The sequence below is a fragment of the Oryctolagus cuniculus genome, chromosome 4, assembly GCF_051225735.1.
Source record: "Oryctolagus cuniculus isolate XC-2025 breed Fujian yellow rabbit chromosome 4, ASM5122573v1, whole genome shotgun sequence".
NCBI lineage: Eukaryota > Metazoa > Chordata > Mammalia > Lagomorpha > Leporidae > Oryctolagus > Oryctolagus cuniculus.
Window position 1 is genome coordinate 70,422,718 of NC_142870.1, and position 26,710 is coordinate 70,449,427.

Genomic DNA, 26,710 nt, shown 5'->3' on the forward strand with positions numbered 1-26,710 from the left:
CCCAAAAAAGGAGATGATCTTCACTACAACCACAGGGAAACAACTAATGAATAGGTATATCCTGGCCAGAATCGGTAAAAATTGCAAAGACTGAGAGGGTCACTGCAGACTTGCGAAAGGTAACCAAGAGAGGAAACATCAAATGGAGCTAATGGAGATAAAGCATTCTGAAAAATGGAAAGTGTTAACAATCACTGCCAGCAAATAATAGAATTCAAAAGCGATGGCAACAACAAAACAAAACAAAACAACCCAAAGCAACTGAAAATCTCTACCTCCACAAGCAAAGTCTGACCACTTATTAAGCAAGAGGAGCACCTACTTCTTTGTCATTCCCTTTGGAAGCCTGTTATTATTTTTTTTTCTTAAGGCTGCACAAAAGATACATGTGTTCCTTTTCTGGTATCATTACAGGCCCACCTAGACTTAGCTTTCAGTTCCACATGAGATCAGGCATGTTCAGACTAGCACATCTTTGCTCTCAGTAAGCACAGAACTGCTATCATTTCACTGGCAAATTCTCGTATCCCCAAATTTATGCACAATCAATCCCCTGAAAAATCTGCAAATTTTCCATTTCAGTCAAATCCCTTATCGAGCTAAAATTCGTCTTAATTTCTTTTGCTAGTATGAAGTCAAAAAGTTAATACAGGCAAGTCCTGTAAGAAAGGAAAGTTGAACAGTACTTACCCTAAGTACAATGTGCGAGCCCTAGTTGGGGCAATTTACTTTTGCTCTATGCTTTTAAGGAGGGTGTCCAGGTTTAAACTTCGCTCTCGCCCTTTTCCCCTCTGGAAAACTGAGTAGATTCACTGGAGTTGTCTCAGAGCAAGATCACAGAAACCAACAGCCTTACCTGTGGCCATTCGGAAGCCTGCACTTTGCTGTGTGTTTAAAACTAGGAATAAAGTCAGATACAGCGCATGCTCAGCAGGCAATTTAAAAATATTTATAACATTGTTGTTTCAAAAACAAATTTCCTCAAACAAAGCAAAACTCACATTTCTTATCCATGCCAAGTTTAACGTTCTGAGACAAAGCTGTTTTGGAGTTTTCCGTTGGGGGGAGAAGGGTTTCTAGAATTTTTTGTTGAACGAAAAATGGTTCTCCCTTCCCTTTTGGGTGCCCTTAAAGGGGTGGAATACATTTTCCTCCAAGTTTCAAGAAAACTCACCTTTGGCTATGATAAGCCATTACAAATTTAAGGTCTGTTAAAAAAATAATAATTTCAGAGAGAGTCACAAGAGACTGAAAAGTCTGGGTTTAAGGAATGTGCTGGACACTTGAACTGTCCAGGCAGACCTGCAGGTTTCTCGACACAAATCGATCCCCACTCGGACAGGACAGATTCTGGTAGGGACAGACAAGAACGACGTGTATGCAGCCATGGGCATACCTAGAGAAGTTATGTTTTCCCTTTGCTCACTAAAAGCTGAGCTCTTCCAAAACCGAAAAAGATATCAAAAATTGAGGAGAAACCCAGTGGTAATGTCAGTATAATTCATCTGTTTTTCCCAGCAAGCTTGGAGAGGAAGGCACCCACATCTTGCTTGGTGACATTTTGAGATACACAAACTAAAAATTGGATTAAATACGCTTTTTGAAGTACTAATTGCAACGGCAATGCCTGCGTCGCTTCTGGCTGGGGATTTCTCTTTTTCTCATTTTTTGAGTCTCCCTAAGTATTCCATTTTACCATCTACCACCAAACCCTGACCAGTCTACAGATTTCACAGATCTCACTGAAATCTCTTACTTCATTCTCAAGTCTCTGAGTGACTTTCAGCTCCTGTTCTACTTGCCAGGGGTGCTCGGCTGCTCTCACAAAAGCCCCATAGCCACATCGTTCACCATCTCTGATGTTCTCAGGCCCAACAGAGGGTACCAGAGGGGGGAGGAAAACCCAAAATCTCAACAAATAAAAAAAAAGTTTATTAAAGTGAAACTAGGAGTGCAGATTTGAAGAAGTTGCGTCTACTTTTATTTCCCTCTCAACTCGGCACAGGTGTTTCCTCACTCCCACTGCTATGCATTCTGATGAGGAGGAGGGTTAAATTAAGGTGAGGGAGTGGGCCAGGAGCCGAGCACAAGCCTTTGGGATCTTAATGGATGTGTTTAAAAATGGACCCCCCAAAAAGCCTCGAATGAGGTTTCTTTTTGGCAAATGATTAAACCAGTATACTGAAATAATTAAAGCTTTGTCCTTAAATAAAGCATCAGATCAACAGAACAAAAACAAAGATAAAAATTGCACACACATATGCATGCGCGCGCACACACTCTGTGACACACACAGATACACAAAACTAGCGGGTGAGGGGAGAAGGAAATTCAATAAAAGAAAACAAACAGAGTCCTAACAGGCCATTCTCCGAAAAGGAATCTAAATAAAAAGTCATATGATATCTGATAGTGCAGGACTCCTCGCCAAGAACTGGAGCGGATTGCCTACAGGAAGAAAGGGCCAGTGTATTCCAGCTCAAAGAGCTTTTCTTTCCTCCTCCTCTATTTTTTTCCCCTTTTCTCCTCTCCTGTGAATGTGTTACTCTCAGGTCAGATCTACCAAGAAGCCCAGAATGACAGCTATCACCTTTCACTGTACAGCCAGCTGATAGGAGCTGCCTGAGTTGGGATGAAGAGGAGGTAGGCAGTTTTCAGTAAGACCCTCTGATCCCAGTGCCTCTGCCCTTTTCACAGATCCCCTCAGTTACATCCAAAACAGATCAAAAAGCAAAAAAGAGAGAGAAAAAAAAAAAAGAAAAAAAAATCCCCCCCCCCAAATATAGGCACAACAGATCACAGCAACAAAGGGGCTCAAGGGGGAAAAATGAAAAATAAGCCGAAAGGAAAAATAAAAAAGCTGTCGCCTTCAATATTAAACTTTTTCTAGACCAGATTTCTTTCCCTTTATTTCGATGACTTTTGTTTCAAAGGTCTTTTTCTCGTTAAGTGCTATTAAAAGCATTGAAAATTCTACAAAATTTAGAGAAAAGTCTGAAGGCAATTCAAGAATTTTCCTGAAGAAAACACGTAAGTGGAGGAAGGGAGCTATCCTAGAAAATATTCTATTTGCCAAAAGTTCTCCTAGCTCTGATATCACTCTGCAAATCCACGGGCTAACACTGGCCACCTAGTACTTGTTTCTTCTCTGAAGGTCCTTAGTGAAGCGACACAGACATAGGGAAGTTTCCCCCGAAAAGACTCCTGGTTATCAAGTTACTTCAAACATAAGGCACTCACACCTCCTATCCAGGAGGGTTTACTGAAGAGGCACCACACTCTGCCCTGGTATGCATTATACCTAAGAAGCAGTTAACAGAAATGCATTCTATAAATATGGACAAATGCATAAATCTTTAGTTTTTCCTACAGTTTCCCTCCCCAGGGATAAGTATTGATGATATTTTCAGTTGATGAGAAAAAAAGGGAGACGAGAGTTTCTAATTCTTGAAATAACAGTTTGAGCTGTTTTCTCCTTGGCCAAATAGTTACCTATAGTTAGGCACTGGATCACAGATATTTCACAATTTTCATGGTGCTTGTGAATTCTACCCCTTGCTCAGTTTTGTGTCTATCATGTACCTTAAATTTTTTTCCAAATGACAATCAACATATCAACACATTAAGAGAAGAACTTTTAGAAAGAAAACATTTTCTTCAGTTACAATTCAGAGACCGCATATAAAGATAAACATGAACAGCATATATAAACAATTGCTTACTACATTTTGCACATAACAGTTCACATCCTGATATGTTTTTTCTTCTGTTGGAGCATTAATTTGAAAATGACAAGCATTATGGAATGTTTGCTACAAACACCAGTTTATAGTAAAAATATACAAGCATAGGCAAAAAATTCATATGGAGAACACAAAGCTATGTGGCAATCAGAATCATTGAAAAATCTGTCTAGACTATATTTTGCTTGAACTAGTGTATCATAGACAGGGCAAGTAATCTCTCTGGGGGTTTTGTCATTTATGTAATAGAAACAAAAATAAAATAGAAATATCTGCTTCCTTCCTATACCTTTTCTTAATAACTGACAAGTGGCAAAGTGGTACCTTTCAAACAGATGGATGCAAAACTTGGGAAATCAAATGAACTAATGTACCCCGTTGATATTTTGGGAACCCAAATTCCATAATTAACTTTTTACCCAAGTGGCAAAAGGAGAAGATGCTCTTGCCACTAAATTGATTATCTGGTGGACTCTTGTTCTTTTCTCTACTAGATTTTGGGGACCCAAGTTAGGGCAAAGAGATAAGAGAAGATGCATCCTGAAGAACTTTTATTATGAGTAGGAAAAAACCAGCATGGGGTGAGCCTAGGAACCGTTGGATGTAGAAAGATTCAAGGAGGAGAAAAGAGCAACATATCCAACTTAATTAGTCTTTTTCCTTTTAATTTTTCATGTGTGTATATATTGGAGTGGTGAGGAGAAAACATAACTGGATTTCTTTTGAATGTCTTTGTGTCTTTATGGAGTGAATGTTCTGTTCCTCTCTCTTTCTTTTTAGGCAGAAAAACTAATAAAAATAGAAAAACATATATCAGACATTAAGCTCACTCCCCCCCCCCCCCCCTTCCCTTTGTAAAGAACTCTTTGTTCTCCAGTGAAAATGCTGAAAAATCCCCGGGCAGCTACTCCCTGAAACAAGTGCAAAACACTTAGAGGCTTTTGGGCTGGCTGAGAGCCAGGAACCCTCCCGCTGTCTGGTTAGAAGAGGAAAAAAAGAAGAGAGAGGGAGAGAGGGGAAGAGGAATGGGGGGGGCAGAGAGAGAGAGAGGGAGAGAGAGAGTGAAGAGAGAAGAGAGAGAGAAGAGAGAGAAGAGAGAGAGAGAGAGAGAGAGAGAGAAATTGGAGCTTCCTTTAATAGACATAGGAAGCAGCGTTTTTTCTTTTTCTTTTTTTCAAAACTGGCGGTCAAGCGTTAAGTAACTCCCGTCTAAATCCACCTGCTAGAAATGAACTTGGGTAACCCCCCAGGGGTGCACAAAGACAGGGAAGACAGTAACATACTCCATACTCTTTCCCACCCCCCGTTGTACTGCTTCCATTCTTCTGCTCCCATACACAAATGCCCACAGCTTTTCACGCCACCCCTCTTACCCCCCAACAACAAACACAGCGAAATACATGCTCCCTCAGTCTCCTTAAAAAAAAAAAAAAAGGTTTTTTCCATCTCGGTTGCGACACAGTGATAAGGGGTAGCGAACATCTCATACCTGGTGTGAATGCTAATCAGTCAGGAGTTCTCCTTTTCCCAAGACAGGGAACTGTTTCCTTCCAAATTTATGAGAACCTCCTCCACTGCCTCTTTGAAAAACCTTCTTTGTCACCCTCTCCCAAGTCCCGATACTTCTTTAAAAAAAAAATGGCTTCGGAGCTCCTTCTATTCTTGATATTGATTCTCTCTCTCTCCCCCCACCCCTCCTCCTCTCTCCTGTCTGTGTCTCTTCTGAGTGGTCTATTGATAAGTCCCTGGAGGCACTGGGTCAGCCTGCCCGTAGGAAACCAGACACAATGCACAAATCTCCGAGTGCCATTCTGCCATCAGCAAGCAGACCACGTTTAGGAGAGAGAGAGAGGGAGAAAAAAAAAAAACAGTAGAGCAAGAGACAGAGAGAGAGAGAGGGAGAGAGAGAGACCAACCGAGGGAGGGAGAGACTGAGAGGGGGGAGAGAGAGGGAGAGAGAGAGAGAGGGAGAGAGAGAGAGAGACACGGAAGGAGAGAGAGAGAGTGTGTGTGAGAAAAAGACTGATTGGAACAGGAGGGAGGGAGAGAGAGAAAGGGAGAGGGAGAGAGAGCGCGAGAGGGAGAGCGACACTGCCAGTCAGGTTAATCATCCCTACTTTAATTAGCTGTTCGGCTTAGACATAAAACAATTGAATTTGAATGATCTGTCAGCAGGCTCGGCTGAACCAAAGGGGAAAAGCGAATATTACAAAAAGACTGTTGGTGTGTTCTGATAAGCAATACTGCTCGTACTGACAAATCCTCAAAGGGGGAACTATTAAAACTTACAACTAAACAAAAAGTGCACATACAAATGACACTAGATAGAGGTCCTTTAAAAAAATGGAGTTTTCTCCCTTAGTTTTATGAAGCGTAGATATTTGTGTGCAGGTGCCAACATACTAGGGGTTTATGTGTAATGTGTGAAAGTTTATTAACGATGGTCTCGGAGTGCAGCAGACAGATGCTACAGAGAACAAGACAGGTACAGTCGGATGCCGAATCTAGAGCTTGGAGGGAGATGGATGCTGGAAGAAGAGGCACGGTGGCAAGAGATCAGCACCGACAAAGTCAGTGGGCAGAGAGGCAGACAGGTTTTAGGCACGGCACGATCTCATCTAAAAAGGCAAAAGTTCTGATGCAATAATAGGTGCAAAACAATCCATCCATCCTCCTCTCCCGGGTGCACTCCAAGGTACAGTTAAAATGGATTAATCTTTGTGACAAGCAGAGCTGGCAAGGCAGACGATGGCAGACACTAAAGGCGATTTGCAGACCCACAGAATGCAGAGCTGGGGAAAGCCCCAGGGATCAATCCCCCCACTCCCTCACTCAGCAGATGAGGAAACTGAGGCCCAGAGACTCAGAGTAATAAATTGCAAAAGCGATAGCAATGTTGACACTAGAACTCAGGGCTCCAGCAGCCTGTTAGCTAACCTCCAAAATTCTTTAGGGTTTCTGGTCCAACAGGTACAGAATAGTAAGATTTCTCCATCTATATAGTTAGTGTACAAACCTCCAATTTTTCAAAATGCCTAAATAGCCAAATGGAAATATACATGCACATGTATATGTAAACACACATTGAATCTATTTATTTATTTTTGTCCATTTTTGAATGCTACGTTTAAGAGATTTAAGGGCTTAATTTTTTTCTCAGAGATAAGCAGAAAAATATAATGTTGTAGAGGCCCCATCTCAGCAAGGTATAAAGCTGGTGCCACAGTTCTAAGCGAATGAAGGCTAGTGGATTAATCAACATATACCTCACCCGGAGTTGATAATTTGCTCTATGAACATCATCTGCTCTATATCATTTTGTGGGAAGATGTGGCTTTCTCACACAATTCATTTCTAAAATATAGGTACACTGTGGGTGAAAGAGATTGAGTCTTTCAGTTTAGGATGTCGTTTAAAATCACTGATGAGATTTTTCTACCTGGAAGATTAGCAATAGGTAACTTTTTTGATATTTTTTCAATTAAAAATGAGCCTCTAAAACAGAAAGGGGAAACTACATTATCTGCCCACAATTTGATGGTGTCTTTTTGAGGACATATATGATCATATTTAGTAAGGACCTCCCTCTCGACAACAGATAATTAAGGGTATTTTTTTAATGGAGAAAGAGGTGCTTACGATGAGAAGAATATCATCAGATGTTACTAGAGAGGTTCAATCTCTTGTCCTGAAACAAGAAGTATGGTGGGTACAAAAGCAAAAGCTCTTTTAGTCATGCTTCAGCAATGAAGTGGCTTCTACGGGTGAGAGAGGCAAACTCAAAGAAATGTCTGGCACCTGGGAGCCCATGCAAAAGCAACTAATCTGCAAGAAGTCACATCCAGACTAATTGAGTTTATTGGCACACCAACCTCTTTAACAATGGCTGCTGTGACACGCCTGAGACAAACGGTGTCTATCGACTTGGGGGATGGGGAGAAATCTGTGTTTTTGACACTGGCAGATTCTCCTACCAACCTGAAAGTACCTGATAGGGAAGAGTGCAGAGCGAAGCAGTAAAGTGCTTGTGAAGTGAGTAAAAAGGGCATGAACTTTGGAGCAAACAGCTCTCTAACATTACAGAAGACACAGCTACTCTCAGAGCTGTACAAAGTATCTGCAAAAAGTGATAATATTGGTTCTGTGGTGTCGTTTTGACGATGACATGGGTTAACATATATAAAAGTACACAGCTAGTCATTACATGGTAGTTACTATCAAGGAAGGCATAACTTGAGGATATAAATAAACAAAATTGTATATTATGGATGTGCCAAGTGTGTCATATTCAAAGGATGCCTGCTCAAGACATGAAAGCATATAAGAAAGCAAGCGTCTACTACACAAACTTCTATTAGAAAGGGTAGCCAGTAGATATCACCAACTTTAGAACACTAAATTTGTAGAATCTAAACTTCAAAGATTTTAGGTCATCTGAGAGTTGATCATCTCTTTGTTCCCAGACTTTAGTACATTTCCTGGCTCATAATAATCACGGCGGCTCCTGGATTATTAAGCATTCTGATAAGTGCCTTACATTTAAAAAAAAATCACACTTTTGCATTACCAAATCCTATGCATTAGGTACTACCAATGTAACCATTTCATAGAAAAGGAAATTGAGGTGCAGGGAGGTTATGCAACTTTCTCAGGATCACACAGGTAGTAAGTGTGGAGCTAGGAATTAAATCCAGGCCTTGTGACTCTAAAGCCTGCCTCAGCAGCCATGGCACATACTGGTACACAGCCGGTATTTAGTAAATCTGTTTTGAGTGAATAAGCAAATGGACAAAACACAAGCATTTTGATTTTTATTAGAAATCAGCAAAATCTGAACCATCACTTGAGAACCCCTGGTGCTCACATGATATAATCTGTACCTTCTCTGTAGCTCACTTCAGGTGCAACCTTTAACAGAGGCCGGGGGAAGCCTAGTCCCTGCATGGTGTTGAAAATGGCTGAGGTGATGATCACTGACCATGACCGCCCAGGGCATTTAAATATCTGACGGCATTTTCAGCACTTTGAGGGTAGTGTTAGCACACGGGTTATTAATTGGCTTAATTCCAGTTCGGATAATTACATCGTGTCTCTTTAATTTTTCCCCGGACTATGCTATTCTTCACTTCCTGTCACAAATGTGCTCTTCAAAAAAGCATATGAACACACATAAACATATAGTTATATTTAAGATTTCCATCATCATTTATGGTGCTTTTTTTCTCCCTAAATGATCAGTATATAGTAGCCATGTAATAAATGAACGAATGGGCAAAAGAATTAAAGTCACTGCAAAATAAAGATAACTAGTTGAAGCTAAGATTTTTGTCTGGCACTGAAATAAACAGATTTTTAAACCATTTCCTTGGTGACAGGATTCCAATCATTTTTTTTCCTCATGGGCAGATACTTCCAGAGCTGATGACCTGTTCATGATAAGCTGATTTCCTTACACTGTGCAGTCTCCAGCATGAAAACACCAGTGAAAACTCTGATCTTTTAAAGTCGAAGATGAGAGTAGGTCCTGAATGGTACCGTACACTGAACTCAGGGGTTTTACAACAGTTATTAATCCAGTTATTAGACCCTGACTTATTCGGCAGGTTTTTTCATCTCCCAATGTATTACTCGGATAATCTTCAAACCACAGAAGAAAAGGACAAAGGACCCTAATTTAATAAGCTTAGGGAAGTTTGACAGTCATAAATAGACACAACCCCTCTCCTCTTCCTAAAGAATCCCTGGCCTCTAAAAACTCACTGGGTCTACATGATACCCAAGAAACCACACAGGATATATACGTTTTATTCACGTGCACTAACAGGTAGGCATATCCATGGACAAACATGGGCTAGCAGTCATTTTTAGTATATACTGACATGAACAAGTCACCAGATATAGCGAATATGGAACATGAGAGAATGAATGGTTAATTTATTTACTGTGCATGAGAGTATCTAGACCTTTGGTTCCTCAGCTTCCAGTTCAAAATTCCACGCATACTCTGCACATTATAATAAATGGTATAATTCAGTGTATGCCATGATTTGATTTACTTGCATGTACCTTTTCTGGTTCAGCCCTCCAAGCCTTCCTTCCTATAAACTTCCTTCAAATTATTCCTTGTGGTGCTCTGTAAGCTATCATTTAAAGTTGGTTTTTCTGGGATGATCCCTTTGCTGTGGAGAGATTTGTATTAAACCAGTCCTGTTCCTTTGTGAGAATCTGTGGTCAAGTTCTATGCTCTTATCTTAGAAGAAGGCAAAGCAAATACATTTAGAAAGCCTTCTCACCTCTTTGACCCCTGCAATAATGACATCAGTCTCAGTGATGGTCTTCTAGTTTGTTACTCATGCCTTGAGATGGAGCTCTTTGGGAACGAGGTCTTTACACTCTGCTTGGCATATTAATCTATTGTCTGGCATCACACCTGCTCATGGTGGTAGACAATAATTTAGAAAAGCTGGAAGCAACAGAAACCCTTCCTCTTAGTTTCTCATATCCAAATATAATTTTTTGTCTCAGTGCCTCAAGTTTCCAATATATAAAAGCGATATATGTGTATGTGTGTGTGTGTATTATCCTAAGACATGTGATTTGATGTTTATATTAAATTAATATTTTTGGGTAGGATATTTAAGAATCAGCTAGAGAAAAGCATTTGTTTGGGTAATTTTTACAGCATCAAAACTAATTTTATAGCAAGAATTCCATGGATAACACATTCTAAATTCAGAATTTAGGTGAACTTTGGATTAAAAAAATGGGCAAGGTTTATCTTGAGGAGTAGAGATGGTAAGTAAGCTTTTGACTTATAGTTGCCACATAGGAAGAGTCTGATGGATTTTCTACAGGCAAAATTATTTAGGGAATACTCTGGTTTTCTCAGCTTACAGAGAGTTGAGTAGCAGATATATTTTATATGGAAAGTTTAAGGTCAAACAACTTGATAAAAGTAAAACCAGTACTAGAAGACAGTTTGTCTCTGGTCTAATATTCCTTCACCCATACTTTGCAAGGGGCTTTTATCTGTGGTTCATAGCCCTGGTCACCCCACTTTGAGACATACTTTATTAAATAATCTCTTAAATTCTGGTTCTGAGAAAGGGGTACCATAATCCTATGTAGTCTGATAAACATACCACAAAGAGCTGTGGTCAGCTGAATAATATCCCCCCCTCCCAAAGACTCCATGTCCTAATCCATAGAACCTGTGGCTATTACCTTACATAGCAAAGGAGAGTTGTGATTATGATTAATTTAATAATCTTAAAATCCTGGATTTTCTAGGTAGGCTCTAAATGTTATCATAAGAGCTTTGGTGAAGGGAAGGTAGGAGGATCACAGTCAATAGTTGGGGATGTGAGACAGAAGAAAAAGAGACTGGAGTTAGGCATGGAAGTGGCCATGAGCCAAGGAGTGCGGAGGCAACCAGAGGAGAGAAAAGGCAGAGAAATAAATTCTCCATTACAGCCTCCAAAAGGAACCAGTCCAACCAATACCTTGACATTAGCACAGTGAAACTGATTTCAGATTTCTGGCCTTTGGGATTTTAAGAGAATACATTTTCATTGTGTTAAACCAGCAGCCTCATGGTAATTCATTATAACAGCTATGGAAAATGCAGAGCCCATCAGCATTTGATCTGGACATTATCTTTGAACACCACTGAAGTATTTCTTAGTTTTTTTTTTTTTATAATTTCAGGTTTAATTTGAGTTCAAAATCAGTGGATCACATGTGAACCCTTACCAGTCTTCAGGAAAATAGTGACCAGTATAACTCAGAGATGAATATTTCTCTCTTGCTATTGAGAACTTCCTTCTGCCTGCAGTGCTGGCATCCCAAATGGGCTCCGGTTCAAGTTCCAGCCGCTGCACTTTCAATCCAGCTCTCTGCTATGGCCTGGGAAAGTAGAAGATGGCCCAAGTCCTTGGTCCCTGCACCCACGTGGAAGACCCGGATGAAGTGCTACTGGCTCCTGCCTTCGGATCGGCACAGCTCCAGCCATTGCAGCCAACTGGAAATGAACTAGTGGGTGGAAGCCCTCTCTCTTTCTCTCTCTCTCTGCCTCTCCTTCTCTCTATGTAACTCTTTCAAGTAAATAAATAAATCTAAAAAAAAACTTCTTTCTAGGTTGTCATGAAGCATTCTACATACAGATTGTTGGCTAATTTTTTAAGAATATTTTATTTATTTATCTGAAAGGCAGAGTTAGAGAGAGAGATAGAGAGAGAGAGAGAGAGAAGAGGAGGGAGGGAGGGAGGGAGAGAGAGAGAGAGAGAAGAGGAGAGAGGGAGGGAGGGAGAGAGAGAGAGAGAGAGAGAGAGAGATCCTCCATCCCCTGGTTTACACCCCAAATGGTGACAACAGCTGGAGCTGGGCCAATCCGAAGCCAGGAGCCAGAAGCTTCTTCCATGTCTTCCAGGTGGATGCAGGGGCCCAAGCTCTTGGGTTATCTTCCACTGCTTTGCCAGGTGCATTAGCTTGGAGCTGGATCAGAAGTGGAGCAGCCAGGATATGACCTGGTGCCCACATGGGAAGCAAGTGCCATAGGCAGTGGCTTTACCAGCTACACCACAGTGCCGGCCCCGATTGCTGGCTAATTAATGAGTTGCTTTGTACATAGATCTAATTACATTAGCCCATGTCCAGCGTTATAGCAGCACCTCATTGGTAAGCTGGCAATCAAATATCCAAGTTAATCTACAACAGTAGTTCTTGTTCAGAGCAAATCAAAGGGTTTCACAGTTTGATCCTTGAGTGACAGAAGATCTGAACTCATTCAAAACAGTGAGGTGCTGTCTTGCTAGCCCCTTCTCCTCATTTGTCCTACTCTTTCCTAAAGGAGGTCAGAAATAGAAAAGCAGAGCAGCATTAGACAGCATCTGCAAAACAAATTTTCTTCTTAGATGATTATTTTGGGGTGGGTGTTCAGTGCAATGGTGAAGCTGCTGGTTAGGATGCCCACCTTTGGTAGCAGAGTGCCTGGGTTCAGGTTCTGGCTCTGCTCTCCATTTCAGCTTCCTGCTTATATGCACAGTGAGATACAGAAGGTGATGGGTTAGGTAGTTGGGTTCCTGCCATCCACATGAGAGATCTGGACTCAGTTCCCAGGTCATGGCTTCAGCCTGGTTCAAGTCAAGCTGTTGTAGACATTTGGGTGAATTAATTAGTGGATGGGAGATCTGTGTGTCTGTCTGTCTGTGTCTCTTGGTCTTTCAAATGGATAGAATGAATACATAAATAAATTTTTTTAGTAAAAACATACTTCACAATTAAAAAGGAAGAAAAAACTACCTTGCTTTAATGTGTCAGTGCTGCTGCATGACTGCAAGCATCCTGTAGGACGGTGCTCCTAACAGAGTGGTTCCTGGGCCAGAAGAAACATCACTATTCCCTACAAAGGAGTTCTAAATGTCAAATCTGAGGCCTTACTCCAGACCTGCTGAAGCAGATGCTCTGAGGTGGATGTCTCATGTGTTAGGTGATTCTACAGCTCAGCTTAGAGCAACTAGCTGTCATAAGATTTACCATAAGGTAAATCTGTGGGACTTGGAAAGGCTAGTAAAAAATAAGCCGGGGCCAGCATTGTGGCAGTTGGTTAAACTACTGCCTGCAGGGCCAGCATCCCTTATGGGTACTGGTTCCAATCCTTGATGCTCCACTTCCAATAAGCTCCCTGCTAATGCACCTGGGAAAACAACAGAGGATGGCCCAAGTGCTTGGGCCCCTGTACCCACATGGGAGACCCAAAAGAAGCTCCTGGCTCCAGGCTTCGGCCTGGCCCAGTCCTGGTCATTGTGGCCATTTGGGGAATGAACCAGTGGATGGAAGATCTCTCCATCTCTCTGTGTCTCTCTTTGTTACTCTGCCTTTCAATAAATAAAATAAATCTTAAAAAAAAGGCAAGAAAAAAATGTTGTATTCTGAGCAGGATCACCTACTGACCTGAGCACAACTACTGACCTGTCACTAACCAGCTATATGACCTTTGATCATTTTCCTAGTCTATTTGTCTCCTCATCTAGAAGATAGGAATAATAATAATAGTAATTATTATTATAATTGCTCTGTCTATGCAAGAGGCTAATGTAAAACTTAACAAGATCACGAATATTGAAACATGCTATACCCTCAGCATTATTATTATTATTATGGAAGACATATCCATTCAGATTGCAAGTCTCCTAGGGCCAAGGTATTGGGGATATTGTCTTGATTGTTCATGTTAACTGAGGCTCACAGATAATCATAGCAAAAAAAGTTTAAGAAGCTCCAGATACTCTAGGATGAAGCCTGGAAATCTGAGGTGTTAATGGAGGACACACTGACATTGTCTCCAAAACTGAGTGCTGGATTTCTTGATCTGGAACTTTTCCTATTAGGTACTGAAATTCAGTGATAGCTTGGTTTCTGTCAGTATTTTGCCAAGGTCTGTGGTTGCAGGATCCAGAACCACAGTTTTTTTTTTTTTTGTTGTTTTTTTTTTTTTAATCAAATTCTAGTGTCATTCAGTTTTAGTAAAGAGGCCCATGATCTCTCTCATTTCCAAACCATCTTTAAACAAGCAAGACTTCCCAGGAAGCCCTCTTAATGACAACTGATTATATTCACATAATTTTCAATGGCAAAGACATGAGTCCTTGTCGGTGGGAAGGATTTTCCAGACCAGGATTGAGATCTTTTTAGATACTGAAGTCAAATCTCTTAGTAGGTTTAAAAGAACTCTGAGACACTCAGGTTAAACACAACCATTATTTTCATGGAAAAGCACCGGGATTTTACTCAATATCTGAGTAGTGAAGATTCACAGTATCTACTGAGAACTTTGATAATGGGAAGAAAATCTCATAAGAGGTATTTACATCTCTTTACATTCTGGCATGAAATTATGGAGTGCGTGATTTTTGGCCTGGGGGTCTTCCATCTCCTGAGGATTAAAGTCTACACAGAACATTTTGGCAACTCTCCTGTGCCTTGAGTCTTACAGAGCAGTTCGGCTATGGCTAAGATTCCATTTAGGTTGCTGTTTCCTGTGAGCCAGTCAAATGTGTGCATCCCAGGGGAAGCAGTTGTACCTTTTTAAGAGCTCTGTGTCTTTAAGCAAGTCATCTATCCTTTTAAACTTCACAGATTTTTCATTTGTAAAATAGCCTAATATGTACCTTACCAAAGTGAAAGCTTGTTCTGAAGGTCAAAATACATGAGGTATCTAAAGTGCTTTGTAAGCTTAGGATACCATTTGCTTGATATTATTTTTTTAATTTCCTTTTTTTTTCTCAATCTGAGAGGCAGGAAAGACACACACACACACACACACACACAGAGTTTTATTCGTTAGTTCACCCCAAATACCCACAACAGTTGAGTCCAATGCTGGGACTGGGAACTTAATCCATGTCTTCCATGTAGATGGCAGGAACACAATTACCTGAGTCTTTGACACTGCCTTCCAGGGTCTGCATTAGCAGGAAACTGGAATCAGGAGCCAGAGCTTAGAATTGAATCCAGGTACTTCCAAGTAGGATGCAGGAAACTTAACTAGTGTCATGACTGGCATTTTCACTGTTAGGCTAAACAATTTGTACATACCTCCATGGTTTCCCTCTGAATTTACACTAATCCCTTGGTTTGGTTATAACTAAGGGATGCTATGCTGTATCCTTTAATTACCTACATGTACTCTATTTTGATCACAATCAGTTTTGCATTGAAAAGACCAAGCGGCAGAATTTATCATGGTTTCTTTCTGGCCAACTCAACTTTGAACATATTTGCTAAGAAGGAACAAGTTCAGTATTATAAAATTGAAGAAAGCATGGTGTCCAATGCTGGCATTGAGAGAGTGGGCATTTACCTTCAGAGGCTATTCCTTGTTTGTTTAATACCAAAAATCTACTTAGCATTGTTCATTAGTTCAACAAGCATTCCTGAAGAGAAGTTTGTAGCAAAACGACTATGTTTTCAATGTTTAAAACAACAGGGTATTCTGTCACAAAGCAAATTATTATCGCTCAATTTGCCTAAACTTTGTTTAAACCAACCTATGAGTTGAGTTCAGGTGAAAGGCTCATACATTGTTGCTATTTAAGTACTGCAAGAGTTGTGGTTCCCAATCAGTAAGTCCTCTAAATGGAAGGAAAATGAACTGTGCTGTATATTTTACTAGAAATCATTAATGTAATTATGCAAAGAATATATGTGAATATCTTGAGCCATTATTTAAATCTTTAATTGTATCTACAACTCCAGCTTTCCTGTTGTGCATCCTTAGCTAGATGATAACCTCCCTGAGGACAAGCCCTGACTTATGCTTCTCTGAAGTTCCCACCACCTCTATTTCAGTGGTTTACACAGAGCATTTGCTTCCAAACTGTCTGTAGTTTAATTGGATTCACTACATATTGGCTTTTCTTGGTGGCAATTAATGCATATAAAGTGTCCATAGGTAAATGCATCATTATCACTGAGGTGAAAGTTGTGATTCTTACTTTTTATTAAAAAAGTATGCATTGGGCCACTTATTTTTCCCCCGTGACACTTAAACTGACTAATTATAGCAGTGAATAGAAAAACATGATTCTCTTTTAAAAGGTTCACTTTATGTGAAACATTTTTAGGAATTCAGCTAATGTGTCAAGTAGGGTCCTTGTGCACTGTGATGGTGACGATGAGGCTCCAAGTACTACAGTTTTGAAGCAAAATATTTTAAATTAAAGTAAGCTGCCCATACAATTACATCAACGTAAATATGCACATTCCGACAAGCACACATTGGCACATCCTTAAAGTTAAATTGATGCTGAGAAAAGATGCATTCTTTTGTTCTAGTGGAATACAAATGATGGAGAGTAATAAATGAATAAATAAAGCACCGGGTAACCAAATCAATGTCTGCTCAATTCTGGTCAAGGAGGTGAAGTGAGGTTTCCCTTTGAGTCAGAGGATGTAGTGGATAAAAAGGACGCGCATAGCTGGGGGGATTTCCTGAGGCCATGGCAGACCAGCTCACTCACCGGTAAGAGGCTCATTTTCATGAGACTTTTGGTTGTATTTCTAACACTTGCACCAGGTCCCCTGGAGCATTAAGTGCCACATCACAGCACTACAAGGACAGGACTAAATGTGAGAAGGTGCATTACAAGGTGCTGTTTCTTTGAGATCCGAATATCCTGGTGTTTGTAGATATTTCCAAGACTGGGTTGTTTTTCCTTTTTCTTTTTTCCCTTTGTTTTTCCTTCTCCACTCAACCCTTCACCTCCAGTCCTTCAAATAGGACTAACTAGAAAGGACTTTTTGTTTCCAGTAAATTCTTGTACTTAAAAAAAATGACCAACTGTGAAACACATGGATTAGGATAATTAATTATTTCCATGGTTAGAAAAAAAGAAACCTGGCCTGGTTGGTAAGTTTGTTCTAGATTAAGAATTTAGCCATAGTTTGGTGAGTATTAGGCTTGGTTTTCATTAATGGTACATATTTTAACATTTCACTATTATACTTAATTATCAACAGGTTGAAATTATTAGCTGCCACTCCCACCATTCTTCTGAAACAGGGCTCCTGGCATCTTTGAAGTTTGGTTCTGGAATCTAATTTGTCAAGAAGCAATGTGAGGGGCTGGCACTATGGTGTAGTAAGGTTAAGCCTCTGCCTATGGCACTGGCATCCCACATTGGTGCTGGTTCGAGTCCCAGCTGCTCCTCTTCTGATCCAGCTCTCTGATTATGGCCTGAGAAAGCAGAAAATGGCCCACGTGCTTGGGCTCCTGCATCCATGTGGGAGACCTGGAAGCAGTTCCTGGATTCTGGCTTCAGATTGACCCAGCTCTAGCTTTTGTGGCTATTTGAGGAGTGAACCAGCAGATAGAATACCTTTCTCTTTCTTTCTCCCCCTCTCCCTGTCTGTAACTCTACCTCTCAAATAAATAAATAAATAAAATCTTTTTTTAAAATCTTTTTTTTTAAAAATATTTATTTATTTGAAATGCAGAGTTATGGGAGAAGAGGGGATAGATAGAGATCTTCCATCCTCTGGTACACTCCCCAAATGGTTGCAACAGACAAGGCTGGGCCACATGGAAACCAGGAGCCAGGAGCTTCATCCGGGTCTCCCACATGGTGGCTTGGGTACAGGGACCCAAGCAATTGGGCCGTCTTCAGCTGCTTTCCCAGGCACATTAGCAGAGAGCTGAATCAGAAGTGGAGCAACTGGGACTTGAACTGCCACTCATTTGGGATACTGGCAATGCAGGCAGTGGATTTGCCTGCTACGCCACAGCATTAGCCCCCTAGATGTATTCTTTTTAAGACCCTGGTCTCTTTTACGGGAAAGTGATTAGATCTTAGAAGTTGCAGAACTTGCACATTATCTTGATGATAGTTCACCTTCTGTAGAAGAAAAGGACCTGCAAACCTTTCCAACTCTAGCAGAAAATATCCCCAAAGAAGGTATTGTGGACTAGAAAATGAAGGAGACACTTTGGGTAGGTGGACTTCTTCTGTCTCTCAAATTGTGACACCCATACAACCAGCAAGACATAAATCCAATTAAATTCAATATATATTTAGTAAGTACCTGCTGTGAAGAAAGAACTCTGCTGGGACCTAAGCTCTATATAGTTGCTACAAAGATAAGAAAGAAGTAATAAGCCTGATTTTTAGATTTTGGGAGAAAGTCAGCACCATCAAACAAAAAATGCAATTCAAAATCAGGTGAATGCCATAAAGGGCTACTAACACAACTCTGTAGGGTTCAGTGATGTGAGGAATATCATTTGACAGTGGAAACTGAAAAAAGTCACCTGAAGAAGGCAGTGTTTTAAATATATTTTGTAGTATGGGGAAAATTATGACAATTAGAAACTGAAGAGATAGGCTTTGGGCAATGGATAGAAAATGAACCAAAGCATGGGAGTAGGAAGTCATAAAGTATGTTTGGGTCCATTTGACTGTTTAAAGTTTGAGATGTTGGGGTAGAATATCTTGGTGTAAATCTCCAGTCAGCAATAGGAAACTGATGATCCCAGAGGCCAGGGACAGATATTCAGATTTTCACAGAGGTGATCAGAACACCTAGTTGCAGTTGTATGGGTTCCATGAAACTGCCCACTGATTTCAAGAATGCAGGGAGGGAAGACGGAAAAGCAAACATATTTGGTGGGCCTATGAAGGGAAAACAGATGAAGGAGCAAGAAGGCCATTCGGACGAACCAGAGAACCATGAGAACAGATGCTCTGGTGTTGAGAGGTGGGGAATGCTTCAAGAAGTGGAGAGGGATGTTCCAGTCAAATCATAAACTACAGAGCTAGCCCTGCTAGAGGAAGAGAGCTAGCACCTTCAATACCACACTCGTCTTCAAAAGCACCATCTCTGACTTCTTTTCATGCTGGCCTAAACGCATGCTTGCACACAATCACACAAATACATATTTTTCTCTAGGAAAAAATTATGGTATCATTAACTCAAAAGCAAACTCTATCTGGAACATTTAACAGTAGTCAGTAAAATCCAAATTTTCTTGTGTTTTTTTTTTTTTATTTAAAAGACATCTGACTTTTTGATATGCAGGTTAATCATTTCTTTATGGTAGTGTTAATTTATTTGTACTTTGTTCAATAAGTATTTTCTGAGTTTTTGCTATCTGCCAGGCAATGTGCTAAGTGCTGGGAAGAGGAAATTTGCATATAGCTTTGATGGTTTCTACCTGGAAGCTTTGCTTACTATGGTTGGCACAAAGTTCATTCCTGTGTGATAAGTTTCACTTCTAGCCCTAAGAATTTTTGTGTTCACATAAATTGCATATTTGTGTGTAACTTCTACATCTGAAGTTTTTTTTTTTAATTTTGAATAATTTTTGGTGTCAACAAAATGTGCCTTAGAAGAACAAACCAACTCACAGACTTGCTTCTCTTGCTTTGCTTCTGTGACAGTCTAGCATGTAGACCAGCAAGAATACTTTTTCAAGTATTTAAAACAATTATGGAAATCTTATTCTTGATTATATTCTCTAAAGAATAGAGGCAAGAAGGATAATCAGTTTTAAATGGAGAATTGAAAAGTAGCCTCAGGATGTGTTTCAACTATTGGCTTAAAATGGAGTAGGGCAACCATGTAGAAGAGGACCTACAAAAGCCAGCACCTGGACTTATTTATTAACCCAGTTATATATGTTTATGTTCATGGATATATTTTTCTGGTACTACCCTGAGACACCACTGTAGGAAGGTCTTTAATAAAGTTCATAGAAAATATGTATTCATATTATCAAAAATATGCATGGATTTCAAATTTTTTGCATGAAAATCACCTTATTTTTTATTCTCATTTTCCATAAACTTTTGGAAATGCTCTCATATAAATATATTGTCTCCTACAAAAAAGAAATCCTGTTGTATACATTGTTTTGCAACCTGCATTCTTTCAAGACATATTTTTTCATCATGCACAGTATTCTATTCTATGGATATGTCAACATATATTTAAGCAATCTCCTATTTTTGGACATTTTGGCTGCGTTCTGATTTTTACATTTTCAACAATGCTTTGTTGAGCATCATTGTGCACAGCCATTGCAATGCTATTATTTATTGAAAAGACATCTTTGGAAGCTTTTACACTTCATACCACAAGCAAGAAAAGCAAGGAAACTTAATAAAACTACCACAAGCAATGAAAGAAAAGTCAAATGCCTCTAAGAGCCAGGGTGGTAGCGTAAATGAGTGAAGTGGGAGTAGCATAAAATATGGGGTGTTGGGGACTTTTTAAAACTGCAGAGAACATGGCTAGTATGAAGGGAGCAGCTGCTACTCAGTTCCAGAATCGGTGCCACGTGTAGAAGCAGGTCTACTGTGCCAGAGCTCCAATTTTTCAAGAGAAGCAGAAAAAATCTGGAAATTTTTTTGAGAAATCTATTTATTGCTAAAGATTGTCTTAAATTATTTTAAAATACCCTAAGGACTGAAAATAAATAAATAAATAAATTATGCGGGCTAGCAACTAGATGCAGCTCACAAGCTACTGGTTTGTAATCTTCAAATTAAAGAGAGGGGAACATGGTACTTGAGTATATACTCTTAGGTAGTGAGTTCAGTACATAAAGTTTTGCCTCACGTGTTCTTAGTAATAAGGGAGACAATGTGGAGAAACTGAACCTCAATGAACAAATCGTGGACAAGGGGTCAATACTGCTCTCCACTGAATACCCACAAAGAATTAAGTAGAAGAAACTTTAAAATGTTGTGAACTTTTTCAAGGAAACATGCTTTAATGGTACAAAACTTTAACCCAGTGCACTGCATGATGACATCTAATGATAATTTCCCTTCATTCTCTATCTGAAAAAACGTTTCCCATTAACATCCACCTGCACTACTTCCTTTCCTAAAGAGGAGGTGGTATTTGGCTATGTTCTGGTTCTGATTCATGAGAAATCAGCCCAAGCCCAACATTTCTGTTCTTAACAGATTTTGGTTTTTAAATCTGTGGAACACAATGTTTTCCTGGGCTGAGTTCTAGCATGCCAAGTTTTGGCTGGCCACAGACTTTGACATCTGAGTGAAAAATCTTTCAACAATGGCATTTAAACTGAAGAATCAACAGACCTTTAATTATAACACTGCTTGAATCCCCCCCCCCCCCATCATGATGTTCAAATTGCTTCAAATCACTAACTGCATGGACAGCATGTTGTTTCCTTTGCCATTGGAAATATCATCATTTGGAAACTTGGTGGCTTGAGATTGTGTATTAATTTTTGAGAAATCAGTATTACTTTATTCACCATAAATTAAAGAGGCATATGGAACGAAGGTCAAAATTACTGATTCATTAGAAATAAGAAACAAAAAACACTCAACATACAATTTCTCAACTTATCTAAAATGCTCAAGATTTATTTAGATAAAAGCAATATTTCTACTTAGAAATTAATCATTAAATATATCAAAATAAGGAGTCGCTTTTTAGTGAGGTTTCACTAAGTGCCTCTGTATTTCTCCATAAAATGTTGGATGATCATTTCTTATGGGTTTTTAGAAAAATTTATGACAGAGCCTCAGATTACCCTATGTTTCCCTTACATAATAACAAAAGACACTGCTATACTGTTAAAGTACATCAGGAATCCGTTAAAAGCTTCCTTTTTAGAAATCAATGCTGAAAGAATACTTAATTTATATCTAAAACGCCTATCTGGATATACTTCCTGGACAAATTTCCATTAAAAAATGTAAATGTAGGAGGAGATGTTTAGTGTGGTAGTTAAAATGTCCTCATCCCACATTGGAATACCTGGGTTCAACTCCTCGGTTTTCTCTAGACTTCAGCTTCCTGCTAATGTACACCTTGGGAGGCAGCAGGTGATGGCTCAAGTAGCTGAGTCCTTGCCACCCATGTGGGACATGCAGATTCAGTTCCTGGCTTCAGGTGTCAGTCTGGCCCAGTTCTGGCTGTTGTGGGCATTTAGGGAGTGAATCAGTGGATAGGAACAGTGTCTTTCTGTCTGTCTCTGTCTTTCTGCTTTTCACAAAAATAAATTACATTTAAAAAAATTTTTTTTAATTTAAATGTGGAAAATGTTTATTTCCATGTTCTATAGTAGTTAGATAGGTTTTTGTTTGTTTTTTAAATATAGAGCTTGGTTATATGTGGAAAGTGGGCATAATTTCAGTTCTTTTTTCATCTTGAAGAGAAACCTGGCTCTAGATTTCCAGGAAATGTATTTATTTAGATCAAACAGTATGCAGATTTTATACATATTTTTTAATCTTCATAATATGTTTGCAAGACGGGTATCATTAATCTGTTACTGATAAGGAAACTGAGATTCAAATAAACTGAGCAATTTGATAAAGGCAATTAAGCCTGTATTTTTTGTTCTTGTTTAAGATTTATTTATTTATTTGAAGGTCAGAGTGATACAGAGAGATCTTCCATCCACTCTCCAAGCAGCCGCAATGGCCAGGACACAGGCCAAAATCTAGGAGCCAAGAGCTTCGTTGGGTCTCCCATGTTGGGTGGCAGGTACCCATGCACTTGTGTCATCATTTGCTGCTTTTCCAGGCCATTAGCAGAGAGTTTAGCTGAAGTGGAGCAGCTGGAACATGAATTGGCACCCATATGGTATGCCGGCATTGCAAGTGGTAGTTTTACCCACTATGCCACAATGCTGGTCACTAAGCCCTTCTTTATGCATGAATTTTTAGTGGTAGCATCTACATGCAAACCCAGACATGTCTCCAAAGTTGATAAGTTCTCCATTAGGAGGGAAAACTACCTCTATGAAATATAGACAATATTCTGTGCAATCAACTTTGATTTCTTATATGATGAGTTATCACAGAGATCACATTCTCAATTTTACATTTAGAACTACCCTGTGTCTGTGAACTTCATCCCTGTCCAGCATATAGAATTCTAAGAATAGGTAGGAGCCACAAGCCTCTGATTTCCTGGAACAGATCTGGTTTCAAATCTTGCTTTTTATTATGTCCACAAATATGCCTGTATTTATAAAATTATGTCCTAAATCTTTGTTCAGAATACATGTGGTCTCCACCCATATCTGCTTTGTGCGTTAGATGTATCTGAAAAAGTCATGTTCACAAAACTAGTCCTGACCAGCACAATCAGGTCCTCCAAGGTAGACTCAGTAGCAGGAATTGAAAACAAAGTTGTTGAGGACAGTAGAGAAAATAAATAATATTAACATTAATAACTCCATGTATCAACCTCTTAACAAAATGTTCTGATCCCATTCATACATAGTATTTAACCTTCATAATACTTTTCATTTACAAGTAAGAAACAGAGGCTTAGAGATGATAAATACCTGGCACAAGGTCACATGTTTAGTAAGTGCATCTGACTCCAAAGCTTATGCTTCTTCTACTTTACTAACATATCTCCAAGAGGGTTAGGGGCAAAATCTAAAGAGGTTGGGGCTGGGGCTGGGGCTGTGGCCTACTAGGCTAAGCCTACACCTGTGGCATCAGCATCCCATATAGGTGCCAGTTCCTATCCTGGCTGCTCCTCTTCTGATCCAGCTCTCTGCTAATGGTCTGGGAAAGCAGAGGAAGATGGCCCAAGTGCTTGGGCCCCTGAGCCCACCTGGGAGACCTAGAAGAAGCTCCTGACTCCTGGCTTTGGATTGGCCCAGCTCCAGCTACTGCAGCCATTTAGGGAGGGAACTAGCAGATGGAAGACCTTTCTCTGTCTCTTCCTCTCTCTCTCAAATAAATAAATAAATAAATAATTTAAAAAAAATCTAAGGAGGTAAAATCAAAGGGTAGTAGTTTATAAAGAGCAGATGCAGCTAGGACTTGGGAGCTGGAGTGGGAACAGGAAGGACGATGGTGTCCAGCAGGTGTCGGATACCCAGGAGTGTCAGGTTGCATTGGAAATATAGGGGCATCCAGGATGTAGAGCTGTTAGTGGTGGTAGATAAAGGGCTGATTGGCTAATTTCATGTTTTCTTCTTTTATAAATGTAAATAAAGTTTTAGTTGGCCATAAAGGGCAAAGAGGATGTATCTGAAGGCCCTACTCAAAAATATTTCTGTTGGCTGGCACTATAGCGTAGTGGGTAAGTCACTATGTGACCAGCATCCCATATGCGCACTGGTTCGTGTCCCAGATGCTACACTTCTGATTCAGCTCTCTAATAATGCCCCTGGGAAGACAGCTGAGATGGCCCAAGTATTTGGGTGTCACAGATGAAGCTCCTGGCTCCTAGCTTTTGACTAGCAGCCATGGCTGCTGTGGCCACTTGGGAAGTGAACCAGAGGATGCAGGACCCATTTCTCTCTGTCTTTCCTTCTCTCTTTGTAACTCTCATTTTCAAATAAATAAATAAATCTTAAAAAAACTGCAGGGGGAATGGAAACAATTGTCTTGTAAGATGCTTTTCAAAATACAATTTTCCAAGAGGGTTAAAATCCCCAGTTTCTCCCAAAGGATTAAGCTTCATTCACACCATGGAGTAAATTTCTTGAATGAGGTTATCAGACTACCTAAATGAGTGTAGTTGAAGTCAAGAAGCCACAGTCTGACTGGGGAAAGGAAATGGTTAACTGTGGAGCTAAGGGTGGTGATAAAAATGAGGAGGGAGAAAGATTTCCCTAGGGGAGGGGAGTGCACCCAACATAATTTTGGGAAAACACCATTAAGGGTCAAATAAATACAAAGTGCTAACATCATCATTACCTTGGTTCTATTCTGCACTGATGTCTAGAATTTTGGCAGTAGCCAGTGAGCATCAAAATCACTACAATTTGTGGCTAATTTCTGAGCTGAAAACTGAGCAGAATTCCTTATTTACAGTGACTCCTCAATAAATACTTGTGGAGCAAATGAAATGTCAAAATTAGTTGACAGGTAGGAAACTTCTAGATTTTCCTAATTCCAAACTATTTCTATAATCTAGGTTAATTCAGCCAATTTGAGACGTTCAGCAAACTGTGCTCACAGGCAAAGAAGGAAGGAAGGCAAAGAGAATACAGAAAGTGCAGACAAAATTTGCTAGCTCAATCCTTTCTCTCTTCCCTTCTGTGTGGCACAGTAACATGTGCTCTGAGTTTTGTGAGGTCCTCAGAATGCATGTCCTCTGATGGCTGGCCTGTGGCATAGCAGTAAGCCACCTGCAAAACTGGCATCCCATTTTGGAGCACTGGTTTAAGTCCCAGGTACTCTGCTTCCAATCTAATTTCCTGCTTCTACTCCTGGGAAGGTAGCACAGGATAACTCAAGTATTTGGGCCCCATTCTGGGAAACCAGAATATATTTCCTGGCTCCTGGCTTTGGCCTGGCCCAGATCTGGCTGTTATGGCTATTTGGGGAATGAACCAGCAGGAGGAAGAGATCTCTGAATGTCCATCTTTCTCTGTTGCCCTGCCTTTCAAATAAACAAATAAATTAAACAACAACAGAACATATGTCCTATTGAGAGCTATACAAAAGTAAAATTGTGAAACATATGAGAGAAAACATGCCCATTAAAGAAGAGCTTATCTGCCCTACAGGAGTGTCAGGCCTGCTTCCACAAGGGCACTTCAGAAAGTTTGTGGGGAAATGGAATCAAATGATAAGTTTGAGTGGAAATTTTTCTTTGAAATCCATGCATAGTTTTGAGGGTTATAACCCACATAGCCACAACAGCTAGGTCTGAGTCAGGCCAAAGTCAGGAGCCAGGAACTTCATCCAGGTCTCTCATATGGGTGGCAGGGGCATAAGTACTTGGGCATCATTTGCTGCCTTCCCAGGTGCATTAGAAGGGAGCAGTCGGGACTTGAACCAGCACTCTGAACTGGGATGCCAGTGTGGCAAGTAGTGGCTTAACCCACTATGCCATGGTAACCTCTGCATATTTTTTTATAACACACATTTCCATGAACTATGGGAAGTACGCTGGTGTATACCGTCTGACAGGTATACTCAGAACCAGCACAAGGACCACACACCTCGACCCCAGCAGCCACAGCACTGAAGTCAAAGGCAGAGCACAGTCACCTTGGCATGGTGGGCCAGTCCCGAGGCATGGTCAGTGAACAGCATACTTTATGTGTGCAGGCGTCTCATCCCCTGGCTTTCTTCCCCTTCCATTGCTCCCCCCATACCTGGCCTTCCCACTTTCTAGCATCACAGGAGATTTCTCAGTTACAGTGCTTTCCAAATATACTTTAAATATATACTGTTCTCCTAACTTAAAGGGGGGGTGCACTTCACTACAGATGAACTGAGTTTGGCAGTAAATTTGCATTTTAGATACATTTTCTCACTTGTGAGTTGTAAAAAAATTGCACATTTTGTCGAAATATTGATAAAGTTTAAAATGTGAGAGCTGGAATGACTTGGGAATCTATGTATCCCACTAGTTTCCAACTCTGGTTGTAAATCAGAATCACGTAGGGAGTTTCAGAAAAAATACAGATTCCTGAGCATTGACTCCCTCCCTTCCATTTGCCTGGC

At 40.1% G+C, this 26,710-nt stretch overlaps 1 protein-coding gene across 45 annotated transcripts in view; it reads right to left on the minus strand.

Moving 5' to 3' along the window:
- ZBTB20 (zinc finger and BTB domain containing 20) overlaps positions 1-26,710 on the minus strand; it is an 873,240-nt gene that overhangs the window by 123,349 nt on the left and 723,181 nt on the right. The gene's annotated exons all lie outside the window — the stretch shown is intronic.